General features: G+C 36.8%; 1 protein-coding gene across 3 annotated transcripts in view; it reads right to left on the bottom strand.

Annotated features, from left to right (window-relative positions):
* COMMD10 (COMM domain containing 10) overlaps window positions 1–14475 on the bottom strand; it is a 161843-nt gene that overhangs the window by 81621 nt on the left and 65747 nt on the right. The gene's annotated exons all lie outside the window — the stretch shown is intronic.

Genomic DNA, 14475 nt, shown 5'->3' with positions numbered 1-14475 from the left:
AGAAAAACGTAATTTAGTGCAGTAGAAAGAGAATTTGATTGAGAGTGCAAATATTTAGGTTCTAGTCCCATCTCTGTCATTTACAGGCTGTGTAACTTTGGGTAAACCAAAAACCTTCCCAGCATTTGCTTTACAGACTTAAAACCAAACAGCAACTTCTCCTTCTCTTCATTTAATGCTGCAGTATGGTCAGGGTGTCAGTTTATAACATTAAAATGATTTCCACAGCAACCAGTTGGTATCAATACAGTATTTATAATTCTTTCTATTCAGTCAAAGGCAAGAGACTGGCTTCTAAAGGTGAACATCTATTAAAAGCATGCATCTCTAATACGGAGCAAGGAGAAAACCAAAATGTACTTGAAAATTAAACTGCTCCTTCTAAGTTTCCTCTTCTCTCTCCAGCTGTGACTAATATTAAAGTCTTTCTTTTTAAGGGTAACAATGGACCTTTCTGAGGATAACTTGACTTAAGACTATGAAATTAAGTTTTAATTGTAGCAGGCAGTATATATATGTGGTTTTAGATTTATATATACATGTGTATGTATATCTATCTCAAGCTAACTAAGACTATGTGTGTGAGAGGGGAGGAGAGGAGAGGGGAGGGGAGGGGAGGGGACATGCATCTGAGCCCACTCTCTTTACATCTTTGGTTGTCAAACATTTCACATAATAACCACAAAGAAAGCATCGCTCTGGCTCTGGGCTGAACCGACTTGAGAATTAGGGATTCGTACAGTGGAGCAGGACCTTATGGGGCCTTCCCAGGACAGACTCCCTGCCCCATATCCTCTGCTCTAGCTCCTCTTTGAAGTACCTAGATAATAGTATCTGATGCACATTTCCTATGTTGTTCTACAGATGCTAAAACCACCACCAAATGTAAGAAATTAACTACTTGATGATCATGAGCACATAAGCCCCCAGACGTACTGGTGCCTAAGGACTGATAATGTTAACCCCTGTGATATCACCCATGTTACCTCACCATCAACCAACCAGAGAATTATGCATGATCTGACCACATTCCCTGGGATGCCCCTCCTTCACCTCACCTTTAAAAATGCTTTGCTGAAACCCATGGGGAGTTTGGGTGCTTTGGGCACTAGCTGTCCTGAACTCCTTGCCTGGAGCCCTGCAATAAATGCTGCACTTCTCTCCACCACAACCCGGTGTCAGCAGATTGGCTTTATTGCGAGCAGACCCAAGTTTGGTTCCGAAACACTAATACTTCAATTCTACCTCTACTACTAATTCTATATATATAACATAGGCAAGTCATGTAATCTCCCTGTGCTTCAGTATCTGAACTGGATTCTACTCAAACGGTAACTGGCTCCTTCCATGGGGGCCTATGGTAATTTACACTTTATCGCACTTTCAGAAAGATAGAAAAAGTAGCAGAGTTCTTCCACAGATTTTCTATTTCTTTAAAAATAAAATTGTCCTCAACTCTACTTATAATTCTTATTGGCAACAAAGATAAAAAAACCAACTGTTTAAGAAATACAATGACATTTTAGAAAGTAAAAATTGTTGCCTAAGGTGTTAATTTCATATTATATCTGCAAAGCACATTACCATTACCATCAAATGGATGGGGGATAAATGGAATGACCTTTTTATGCTCTCTTCCAAAACTGAAGACTATGACTGTGAACTAGACTCTGCAAAATGTGGCAAACAACCCCACATATTAAAAATGCCACAAGTGTTTACTGCAGAAAACATTAAAAAGGATGGATACTTATTTGGCAGAAACAATTATCCTTTCTTGATTATATACTTCTGATAAAAATTACTGACAATCTATAAAAAGAAAACCTGTATTATCAAGATGTTATTTTTGCACATGCTGAAAGAACAGGAATACAGGTATATTCTAAGTGCATCTAAGCTTTATTTAGAAAATCATACGTCACACTAAAACAATATCCATTATTTCTTAGGTTTTGCTTAGTGTCTCCTTTTCCTGATAAATTTGAAAATCTGTGCTATCGTTTATATATGAAGATAAAAATTCATCATTTAGAGTACACTATATTAATTGTTTTCCTAATCATTATATTAGATTGTGACAAGCCATCCATACACACAGATTTAGTATTTCTGTGACTAATAATAGCATGAGGGATGTTTGAATAAAGTATCACTGTCTATAGTCATAAATAAATTTTCTTAAAGGTAAGCTAGTACAATATCAACTCCATAACTCTGACTTCTTAATATCATGATAATCACCTACATTCACCAAAGCAGGTATGGGAATGTTAACACCGTTGGCTATCAAGTTTTTTATACTAGAAAGTCATCATTTTAGTTATGTGTGTCTAAGATTATTTATGCATGAATTTATTCTCATTAATAACAAAACAGCTGAATTCTATGCCTGCTTACCATAACCACATTTCCTCATACTGAGTCAGTAAGCCCACCACTGTAAAGGGCCACAAGTTATGACAGGACTTTTAAAGTGAAATGTTAAATATCTGACTACAAAAACAAAATGAAAACGCTTGAAATTTCATCTGTGGCTTAATTAGGCTCTAAGTTAAGCAGCTCTCCCGGCAACAAGTCACATGGCTATGACACAACTTATAGCCATCAGCAGCCTCTGCGAATATATTTTATTCTGCTAGGATATACTTTAATTCTAGCATTTTATTAAATAGATTCTGACCCTTACTTACTTGATTGACCCTCATAAAAGGAAAAACTAAATATAATTTAAAAAACAACAATAACACAGCAAAGAGAAGCAAATTCCACTGAAGTATCACTTATGTTACAAAAATATATTTTCTTCAAGTTCAAGAAAATTTTCCCCATAGAACCAACATTATGAACAGCAATCAGACTTCCAGACTCACTTGTAAAATCTGATGTCAACCTTAATGTAGCTGAACTACAGAACCTTTTCAAACTCTTAATCCTAGGTAGTTGGGAAGCATTTGGGAACAAGGGTGGCAAGAGACAGTGTTTATTATTATTGTTATTATCAGTGCGAATCATAATATCCAGTAAGCTATCACTTACCAAGTACCCACTACATGCTAGGTATTGTGGTAAGTGCTTCACATATTTTGCCTCATTTAATTTTCATAGCCACTCTGTGATATAGGTATTATTTTCATCCTACAGGTTAAAATAATGAAGACTTGAAAAATTAAGTGACTTGCCTAAAGTCATATAGTTGGGAAGTGGCAAAGTCATACTCAGGTCCACAAGTCCATGCTGTCTACCACTCTGCTACACTGCCAACCTTCAAAATACCTACTTTCCTTTCCAGAGCCAAAATTTCCAGTCCTTAAGCACAGGTGATCCCAGCTACACACTAGAAGAAACCTTTCTGATATAATTTGCACTGGATATAAATAACTAAATCCTACCAGAAGTAGCATTTGCATCTTTTCAAAAGGAGGCAATTGAATTCAACTGAATTCAAGAATGATGTATTAGGTAGTGAAACAAAAGCAAGCAGAACAGCTTGCAATGGGAAGTAAATCAGCCCTACTGGAAGAGGACTTCTATACTTGTCTCACTGGCATCTTTTCTTTTTTGGAAATATCACAACTCCATTAGAGCTATCAATCATGTGGCCTTCCATCCCCACACCCTGGTGGCCATAAGAATCAAGCAAGGCCAATAGTTTTTGGGGTTCCCCCACCCCCTGGAGATTTTTTTAAATTGTCACTGGGGAAAACGACAGTCATTCATACTTATCTGAAGTCTGGAACTATAATGATAGACATTTGGACACATGCAGTCCATAGAGAGTACTTGTTGGAGAATAAGGCCATCACAGAAGAGTAGTAAAACTGAACAATGTAGAGACAAAGCCGTGGTGATACTGCTTGAAGCCCTGCATCCCACCATGACTGAGGTTAGAGATTCACCTCTTGTTTCACAGTAGCTATTTGAGCCAGCAAATTTTGACTAAGTTAATTTGTGTTAGATCTCTGACATTCACACCCAGAAGAATCCTGACTAACATAGGTTTTTGAGAGTTTGCTCTTGAGGGCATCTTCCCCCTGGAGTGCTTTCACTGGTTCTTTTCTTTATCCATTCCAAGCAAGAGGGAAATGAAGAAAATCAATTTCAATTTCAGACCAAGAATGATTGGTAAAGGGAAAATACAGGGATACTGAATGATGTTGGGGCAGTTAAAGGCACTATTAATAAATATACTTTCATACTTAAAATATTTATGTACAAAAATCTGGAAATAGCATGATTCTCATCTGTACGCTCATATTTTCAGTCATGATGTTTGATAGAAAATCACAATGTTTCAACATCAAAACTTCAGAAAGTTATATAATAAGGCAATAACAGTATAAAATGTAGGGAAGTGCTTATTACAAATCAAATACAATTCAGCAAATGTTTGTAATGTGTTTAATTTGACTTTTTAAAATACGCATTTTACATGACTATAATATTCTTTTTAAGTTTTGTTTCTCAACTTGGGTTTTACAGATTTAAGTCATACAGAAAGTAAAAATGCAGCTATCTTAAAGTTTTATAGAATTCAAGGTTTGAATTCTCATCTCTTTCTGGATTAATTCTTCACCTTCAAGTATCAGTTGCTTTTCCTTGTTAATATTTCATGTATAAAAGGTATATATAACTAAAATATAAATAAAAAGCTAACCTTAAAAATGTGGTGGCAATAATCCGTGATGCCAATTCAAGATGATTTATCATCTACATCCCAAAGAAACTAGGACTCTTGGTTGCCAACAACAGAAATCTATACCCTAAACTAGCATAAGCAAAAAGGTAAAGTATTGGCTCAAAGGATTAAAATGTATGAGTAGGAATGGCTTCAGGCATAGCTGGATTTAGGCTTCAAAATATATCATCAGGACTCAGTTTCTCTCCCTCCATCCTCTAAGTTCTACTTTCTGATATGTTGGTCTCCTTCTCAGGCTCCATGTGATACGTGAGGCTGTAGTGCTTGAAGCTGCTACAGCCATCTTTCTATCAGTATATACTGGTATATACTTACCCAATCTGAACCAATCCATGTATGTAAGGAGACACAATGTGCTGATTGCTTAGGTATAGGTCACATACACCATCTCTGACTTGGCTGGTGGGTGTGGCCTTACCCTATGAGCAAGGAAGGGGTGGATTCTTCAAAATAAAATCAAAGGGATGTTTTCCATAATATCAGGAACACATGCCCAATACAAATTATATCTTTTCATAATAAAAATTATGTGAACAAAAAATAACATCTACAAAAAAATGTTTTAAGTTTTTTAGAGTGGAAATATATGAACAATTTCTTGAAAATAATATTCTTTTTTTTTTTTTTTTGGCGGTACGCGGGCCTCTCACTGTCATGGCCTCTCCCGTTGCAGAGCACAGGCTCCGGACGCGCAGGCTCAGCGGCCATGGCTCACGGGCCCAGCCGCTCCGCAGCATGTGGGATCTTCCCGGACTGGGGCACGAACCCGTGTCCCCTGCATCGGCAGGCAGACTCTCAACCACTGCGCCACCAGGGAAGCCCGAAAATAGTATTCTTAATTAGATGTTCGTTGTTTCCTTCTGATGCCACGACTGAAATAATTAAAACCTATATTTTCCCCCTTTCAAATTCCCTTTTACAACGTTAACTTAAATTCAGGGTTTTGACAGCTGTAGCTACCAAAAAAAAAAAAAAAAAAAAGATATATTTCCAGATAGAGATTAAGCCCAATTATTGCCACTAATAATTGTACCAGTCAGAATGCTTGGTTGCAGGAGCAGGTGCAATCTGTTAAGTTAAGCAGAAAAGGACACATAAATGATGAAGCTGAAGAAACAGACTTAGGAAACAAGCTGGAAGTAAAGAGCACTAGAAGGCCAGAAATGCCATGAAAATCATGCTGAAGGAAAGAAAAGTTGGCTTAGGAAGGCTCTGCCGAGAATGTTGGCACCACTACCACTGCTGGTACCAGTGCCTCATTTGTAACTGTCCCCTATTCCTTTGTATTGCTTTTTTCAGATGTGAAGTTTCATGCAGAGATTTCTAACCAGTTGAGCATAAATCATGTGCCTGAACTCAAGCTGTATCAAGAGGTATGAGAGGCATGATCGCAGCATTATGGCTTCCACAGAAGTAGGACTTCAAGCACTTAGAATAAACCCTAACATATAATAAGCCCTTAATAAATGTAATTTATTATTCTCATAAAAGCATGGTTTAAGTAATTATGTGGCAAATAATGTTTTTACCATGATACTATATGAGCGATAGATCGTTTTCATTAAAGAAAAAAAAAACTCAACAAAGATATTTACCAAATCACACAATTATTGGTAGAAAATAAGCAAAAACTGATTACTCCAAATCAACTCTTGGCTCCAATTCCTGCAGAAAGAATTCCTTAAAAATAAACTCCACCTCCTTTCCCCCCAGATATATCCTGCCTTTACCACATAATTTAATTCAAATGGACATACTAAGGCAATCAATAAACAGGAGGCAATCAAAGCTTGACCTGCTGGGGTAGATTATGGCAGGTCATGAACAAGTTACTTCTTTCTCCACCATGAGTATAATGGGTCAAGTAGTCAGTCACTTACTGCAAAGTAAGTAGCGATGTTCACCTAGGTTAGTTTCCATTACAGCTACTGGAAACTGACAGAGTCAATTTTCTGTTGTAAACTGACAGAAAGACGTGTTATCTCACTCCTAAAGATTCCTGTCCAGACTATGGATCTATATACTTAGAGGGAAAATGCTGTCACTTGGCTCCTATATTACCATACTGCTTTTTTGATTGCAGGGTAAAGTCCATTATTACTCTCTTAGAATTCTACCCAAGACACAGAGCTATAATTTAAAGAAAATAAAGTATAAAATATAAAGGAAGTATTTAAGAGGAAAATCTGGATTACAATGCACAGTTGTTGTTTTAATTAAAGTACAAGTACTTGGAAGCCAGCAATTTTATTCACAAAAAAGCTCTGTTTAAAAAAAAAAAGGCAGAATTTAATTACTACCATATGTTTTCTCAACTCAGTTAAATATAAACTATATTCATTTCTAAATTTCTGTTTTGAGTTTGAATTAGAATATGCTGGGAATATAGTTACATGTAAATGTTAATATGAGAAGTAATTAAGAGATCATTTAATCTGCTTCCTAGTGATAAACCAAATTCTGTCATTCTTTGTCATATTCACATGTAGATATGTTGACGGGGATTTTTTTACAGCACTAAAGTAGCTCTATAAATGATATAAAGGTTATTTTAAACACTAAAGTATCTTCAGAATTCCACTTAACACTCTTTACTAATCCATAAAACACGGTAGCAATCTCTGTACATATGTGCAATATTTGACTGTACTTAAATGCACATACCATTATTATTTTGTGTAGAAATGAGAAATCTACAAAATGAGTACAATGTCACTGCTCTCTATTCCTTTATATATTCATTAATTTACCTTATACTTTTAGCTGTACTTTCAGGTGTCAAATTGTTCTTCATTATAAAAGTTTTGTAACATTTTATTTACTAGAGTATTAGGAGCTGAGAAAAGTCTAATATATTTAGGTAGAAAACAGAATTTCTGGTGTCTCTTTTGGATGTATGTATTCCTTAAATGTTTTTAAAGTGTATTTTATTTTTAGAAAAAAATTTTTTGGAAAATTGATAAAAATCTTTTACCTATATTTTAGTTTTTCATTTAGGGGCATACACTAAATAGTAGTCAATAAATATGTGATTTAATTTAAAGTGCCATAAGAAACAAAATACTCAGCTTCTTAATAAAAAAGTTTGAAATTATTATATATTTCTAGTTTTTTTAAAAAGCAAAAAGCAGTGGATGATAAAGAAAAAGTGTATATGCTATACAGCTATTATACCCTATTGAGTACACTGCTTAATAACTCTAGTAGAAGAACTAATTGTTGCACCTCCACTTAAAACTTATTATACACTGCCAATGAAAAGAAGCTTCATAAGGTCAAAGATACACTGATCTACAGAGCTATGGAGAAATAAAGTTGTTCACTTATTCAGTCATTTCTTCAACAAATATGTCTTGAGCTCCTTACAAGTATTAGGCCCTATGACCAATGAAATCCCTACTCTTTAGAAGCTAACACTAAAAGACATGGGAAGAAAGACATTAAATAAATTACTACAAATGTGACAAGTGCTATGAAGATAAGGTATAAAGTAGGAAGACTAAGGCATGTCAGGTCAGGTCAGGGAAAATCTCTTGGGAAATGACATTTGATAACTGAACAGTATGTTCGAGGAGTTGGGGAAATCGAGGAGAGTGTTTTCTAGATAAAAGAAACAGAACCTGTAAAAACCCAGAGAGAGAAGAAAAAACTAGGTATATCTGATGAAATGAAGGGAGTGCATATGACAAGAAAAGGGGAAACAGAATGGTATGAATGTAAGGCTGGGGATATGAGACTCTCTCATAAAGTAATGACAAAGCTGTTAAGCATTATTAAGCAGGAAGGTAAAACAAATTTACAAAAGCAGAAACAGTACTGGAATGGTCTAAAGACCATGAAAATAAACAACTTGTTTAAAAAGTTTGTGAGACTATGAGAAAGAGGGTGGCATCTCAAATAGCAGATGGACTCATCTGTTACTTTTATTTGATGCTGGATTCATTTGAGTATGCTTAAGTGTTGATGGTAAGAGGCCAACAGAGAGGATGATGGAGGAGAGAGAAGTCACTTGGACAACTGAAAGAGAAGGAACTCAGAGCTCAAGAAATTATTAGGCAACTCATCAGCCAGGGTGTTATTTTCTCCAACAATGCTTAATGCTTGATGGCAGAGTAAAGTCAGATAGATTTATCCAGAAGCACAGTTCTTGCTGGTGGGTTCAGGGAAGACTAGGACACTGAAAAGAGAGTAAATGATGGATTAGAGTCTTAGACAGATAAAGAAGAAAACGAAAATAGTAAAGGTCAATCAGAGTTCTCAATAAGGACAAATAGGAGAAAGTAATCAGAGGCAAGATGTCTGTTTTTGTTATTTCAAAATTGGAAAATTTCTGATCATGGCCCAAAATGTGCCTCTGTATGGGCAGAGATCAATCCTAGAGCTAAGCAGGTCAAGGAACTTTTCTACCAGGAGTGCCCTCTTTGCATAGGACCCTTCTTCTGTGATGTGTTGTTGGCTGAGAACTCTACCAACAGCCTGAGAAGACAGCCTGGAAAACTCGTCCCTCCTCCCTGCCCTACCAAGGCTAAGGAGAAAGCAGAGTGGGACCCGAGAGAAAGGGAAGTCAAGGAATAGTACACTTGAGCCTGCTCTTGGTTTTCCAAACTTTCTTGAAAGACACCGATCCTTTTGTTCAGACAATATTGTCCACATAAATACAAAAGCTAAAACAGAAAAATATAGGTGGAAGTAGGACCAGAGGCCCGTTAAACTCCCCTTGCCCATCCTCCATCTTCCCATAACCTTGTATCTAGCAGCCACCTAGGACCTCAGAGCGCAAACTGACTTTTTGCTCAAAGTGAACAAAAAAGTAAAAATTCTATGCCTTCTTAAAATACTCATCCTTGTTGGGATCATTATGGATCACAGGTTAAGACAATATAGAGATCTATGGGCACAAAGCTCTAGCAAATCACGAAGAAACTTTTTTTACGTCTTCCTTTCTAGACTTAGCAATAGGATCTATTTGTCTTTGGAGAAAAACTTAATGTGCCAAATTTTCATTAGGCATTTTGTGTATATACTTGCATTCAACTCCCTCAAATCATATTATTTCCATTTTGCAAAACAAGAAGTTGAGGCCCAAAGAGGTCAAGTAACTAGACCACAGTTAGGGGTCAGAACTCAAAGCATCTGCTCCTGAAGTCCCAAGTCCGTTACATCACATTGCCTCCAAGTTCATAAATGTTACGCTGTCCCTCTATTACCATTTATATATAAAATTCTCTGGCTAAAAGCCCATAAAATGTTTTTGCATTAAAAAAAGCTCAACCCTTGAGAATTATCATATAACTTTTAAAAAATAATAATAGCACTTAACATAGTCAAATCTCTGCTCAATCTGTTTACTTTTGGTAAATAATGATCCTCTCCAGTGCTGCTAGAATAAAAGATGATGTTGCTTCTTTAGTGCTCCTTATGTCCTATCCTACATCTACATGATTGATGAGGTTCTATCCTAGAAGCCAGGGTAAAGCAGTATTATTGACCCAGAAAGGTTGGCTGGAGATGAAACTCCAACCACTAAAATATGTCTACATAAAACTAACCAAGGTCTTGGAAACAAGTATTTGAGAAAACAATCACTGAGTAACAGGATCATGAGAAAAAGGAGCCCAAATTAATTTCAAGTATTGTAGAGGAAAAGTTGATTTTAATTAAGAGCTTCAGGAAAAGAAAAAGTCAGATACATAACTAAGCAAAATGAAGGAAGTATGGATACATAACTAGGAAGTAAATACAAAAGAACACGCTAGATTTTTTTTTAAGAATAGAGAACTATGGACCAGATAGAAATATCTGTCATTTTTCTACATGTGACTAGAGTAATAAGTACATCTACTAAACTTTCAAAAATAAACCAAGTAAAATGAGGTCCTGGCATATCTCATTATTCATATAACTGTTTCCAATATTCTTTTACAGTATTTCTTCTCAAAAGCATCATGAATTCAATCCTTTCATATTTGGAACTGAGGGATGACACAGTGGACTGTAGATTATTAGCTATAAACAGGAGACTGATCAAAATTCACACAAATTCGAAAAGGAATTCATATTTGGCTTAACATGACATCAGTCTCCTCTGTAATGCATGGAAACACAATCTCAAAAATGTTCTAGCCCTTTTCTGATCAACACTAACACTATTTAGGTATAGCCCTGCTACTGTACAATACCTGAATGCACTAATGGGAGAGAGATCTCCTCACATACCACAAATGAACTGCTTTGTAGATTATCAGCTTTCCAGAAAAAGCAAAACGGAATGTAAAATTCATATTCATTCATCCATTTATTCATTCAACAACTATTGACTAAATGTTTACTATGTGTCTGGCACTGTGGTAAGTATGATGATACATAAGTGGCAAACAAAACACCAATGTCTATTTCTTCCAAATGTAAACAACACCGTATTCTCTTAGAACAGAGTTTCCTTCTGAAAGAAAGCCACAAGTTTAAATTGAACACTACTTGGAAAGTCTTTACACTTTTTTAATTCAAGGAGGCCTATATAATTCACTTTCATAAGGATACGGAATATTTAAATCCTTCCGATGGTCCCTTAGAGATCTGGGAAATATCACATTAAAAATAAAAACAAGATTGACTTTCATTTTAATGAGCTAATTTTCTATGTAGTCATTGAAATTCTAGGGCATTGAGCTAGCTAAACCCAGATTTTAAAAACTATTTTAGGCATTTAAATTTTATTCTCAAGGAGTTTGCTAAGATTTTTAGGTTTTAGGTCTTAGAAACTGCTTTTTCCTTTCAATTCTGACACTGTCCCTTTAGTAACCCCTATGGATACTAACATTTCATATTTCAACGATAATGTTAGATATTCTATGTCCGTGGTAATTATTTTCTATAGTTTCTGAAGAGCCAATGGCCTCTCTCACCAACAATCTATCTTTATGATTACATATTAATTTATTATTTTCACTTCCCTTCTGGACAATCTGCCTTTTTTCCATTTGATTAAGAATTTTAATTTTTTACTTGACTTTCTAACTTTTTAATCTTTGTGGGTACCAATATTACTTTAAACACCCCCAAAATTAGGGGATCTCCTAATCTTAGTAATAATGAAAGTTTCCTCTCTGTGTAATCTTAATCTTACTGTGTAATCTTACTTTAATGTAGTAATTATTTTAATCACCTTCATTGACTGCTTCTTTGACCAAACTCTCAAAACACAGCTGAGCTCCCCGACCCTACACACACACACACACACACACGCACGCACGCACACACACACGTTCTTCCCATTTCCGTAAACAATACTACTATTCATCTATTTACATAAACCAGAAAGCCAAGGATTGCCCTTAATTTCTCTCCTCTTTCTCCCTCACCTCCCCCCTGCCTCCCTTCTCCAAACTTATAAGCAAGCTAGTCTACTTTCAGTTCCTAGAATAAAGATTTTTCATCTTGCCTTAGGGCCTATAAATATTTAACTGTCTAAGATAATACTCCTGCCTCCTCCTCTCAACAGACCTAGTTCCTTCTTTTTGGGGTTTCAACTTCAGTGTCATCTCTTCAGAGACCACCATACCTAACAGAGTCTGGTCTCTGATACTCTCTATCTTCTTTCCCTTGTTTGTGCCCTTCACATGACATACTTCAACTGGCAACTACATAATTTGCCTGTTTACCTATTTGTCTCTATATGGCCCCCAGGAGAATGTAAACTTCATGAGAGCAGGAGCTAAGTCTGTCTTACTCTTTATCTCCAGTTCTAAATATGCCTAGCACATATTAAATATTTAGTAAACATTTATTGAGTAAATGAATAAATAATGGGAAGTTCAGATGAAAAAATGCTGAGATGCTGGCCAGTTTCATAACACACTACCATTGTGGTAAATAAGACCATGGATGCCAGAAGTCAAAGATCACTTTCTTAAATTAAAAAATCTTCCTTCTCATTCTCATCTGGATAACTTCAAACATGTCTGTCAAGGTCTGTAACAGTGGCTCTCAAAATGTGTTCCTGGACCAGCAGCATCAGGATCACAATTCTTCTACACTCTCCCCTTCATTCTCTGCATTAAACTAAAATCTAGTCCTATTGCTTTTCTCCCTAGATATGCCTTGTGGGTTTGAATTTTCTACTTCATTCCTACTACGACAACCTGATAGCTCTATCTATCCTGCTTTCCGCCCCCTGGTATTACCTTACTTCAATCCTTCATGCTCACCATCACAGAATGATCTTCCCCAAATACAATTTTATCAAGTCATTCTGTTTCAGAAATCTATAAAAGCACTCCAGGGCCTACAACATAAAAAGTACATGGTTTGCAAGGATCTCCTTAATCCAACCCCAGGTTTCTAACAATTCCTACTATGTGCCTTCCGCTCTCATTAGGCTGCTCCCTCTATTCTTCCCCAAGGCTTCTAAGCTCTCTCCCTCATGGAGCACCAGCTCTTCTCCCCACCACCTGTTCATACCCTTCAACATCTCACTTCTTCCATGTGTCTTGAATAAAGCCCTCTCCACATATGCTCATAGGTGCTTACAAACAGAAAATACTCCGCTACGGTCAGGAAACGTGGGTTCTAACTCTGCTTCTGACATTATCCAGTAGTGTGACTCTGGGCAGATTTTTGAGGTAACAACTAGTTGTAAACTCAGCAAGACACAGCACAGTGTTTGACAAGCAGATCCTTAATACCTGTGACTGATTAACTCTGACAACTCCTCTGTCTATATCAAGCAAGATAAATAAAGCAATACTCTTTTAAGTAATAAAACCTTAAAATAATTTCATAATTTTCAAAATCATGAAATCAGGGTATGAGGGGAAGTTTATTTTTTTCCTTTCCTTTTCTTTTCTTCAATTAATTTAGGTAGCTAAAGATAAAACATGATCTGAGAATTTCTTTTTAGGAAGCCCATAAGAATATATTTGGTAATGCTTAGCTATATTCAGTATTTCAGATAATTACTCTTTGAAAGAGTGGCAAACTCTAGCTCAGCTCTTTTAGGAACTTCTATAGCAAAATACTGTTCGTTTTTATATTGGTTCCCTTTCAGTTATTTTATTTTGTTTCTGGGATTATAAAATTACACAGATAAACATGAAGCCAGAATTACATTTAAAAACATGCTTATTGGACTCCAAGAGGGCTCACGCCAAGGAGTACTTCCCAGAACTTCTGCTGCCAGTGTCCTTGTCCCCACAGTGAGCCACGGCCACCCCTTGCCTCTGCAGGAGACCCTCCAGCACTAGCAGCCTCGTGGCTGACAGGGCCTTGGTGTTCCGGCCAGGTATGAGGCCTGAGCCTCAGAGGTGGGACAGCCGAGTTCAGGACACTGGACTCCCAGCCCCACGTAATATCAGTCGGCAAGAGCTCTCCCAGAGATCTCCGTCTCAACACTAAGACCCGGCTCCTCTCAAGGAGCAGCAAGCTCCAGTGCTGGACACCCCATGCCAAACACTAGAAAGACAGGAACACAGCCCCACCCATTAGCAGAGAGGCTGCCAAAAACATAAGTTCACAGACACCCCAAAACACATCATCAGACTCGTTCCTGCCCACAAGAAAGACAAGATCAAGCCTCGCCCACCAAAAAACACAGGCAACAGTCCCCTCCACCAGGAAACTTACACAAACCACTGAACCAACCTTAGCCACTGGGGGAAGACACTAAAAACAACGGGAACTACGGACCTGCAGACTGCAAAGAGTAGACGCCAAACACAGTAAGTTAAGCAAAATGAGGAGAAAGAGAAACACACAACAGATGAAGGAGCAAGGTAAAA

Source organism: Stenella coeruleoalba, assembly GCF_951394435.1.
Source record: "Stenella coeruleoalba genome assembly, chromosome: 3".
Classification (NCBI taxonomy): Eukaryota; Metazoa; Chordata; class Mammalia; order Artiodactyla; family Delphinidae; genus Stenella; species Stenella coeruleoalba.
Note: the sequence above shows the minus strand (reverse complement) of the source record. Positions and strands in the feature narration are given on the sequence as shown.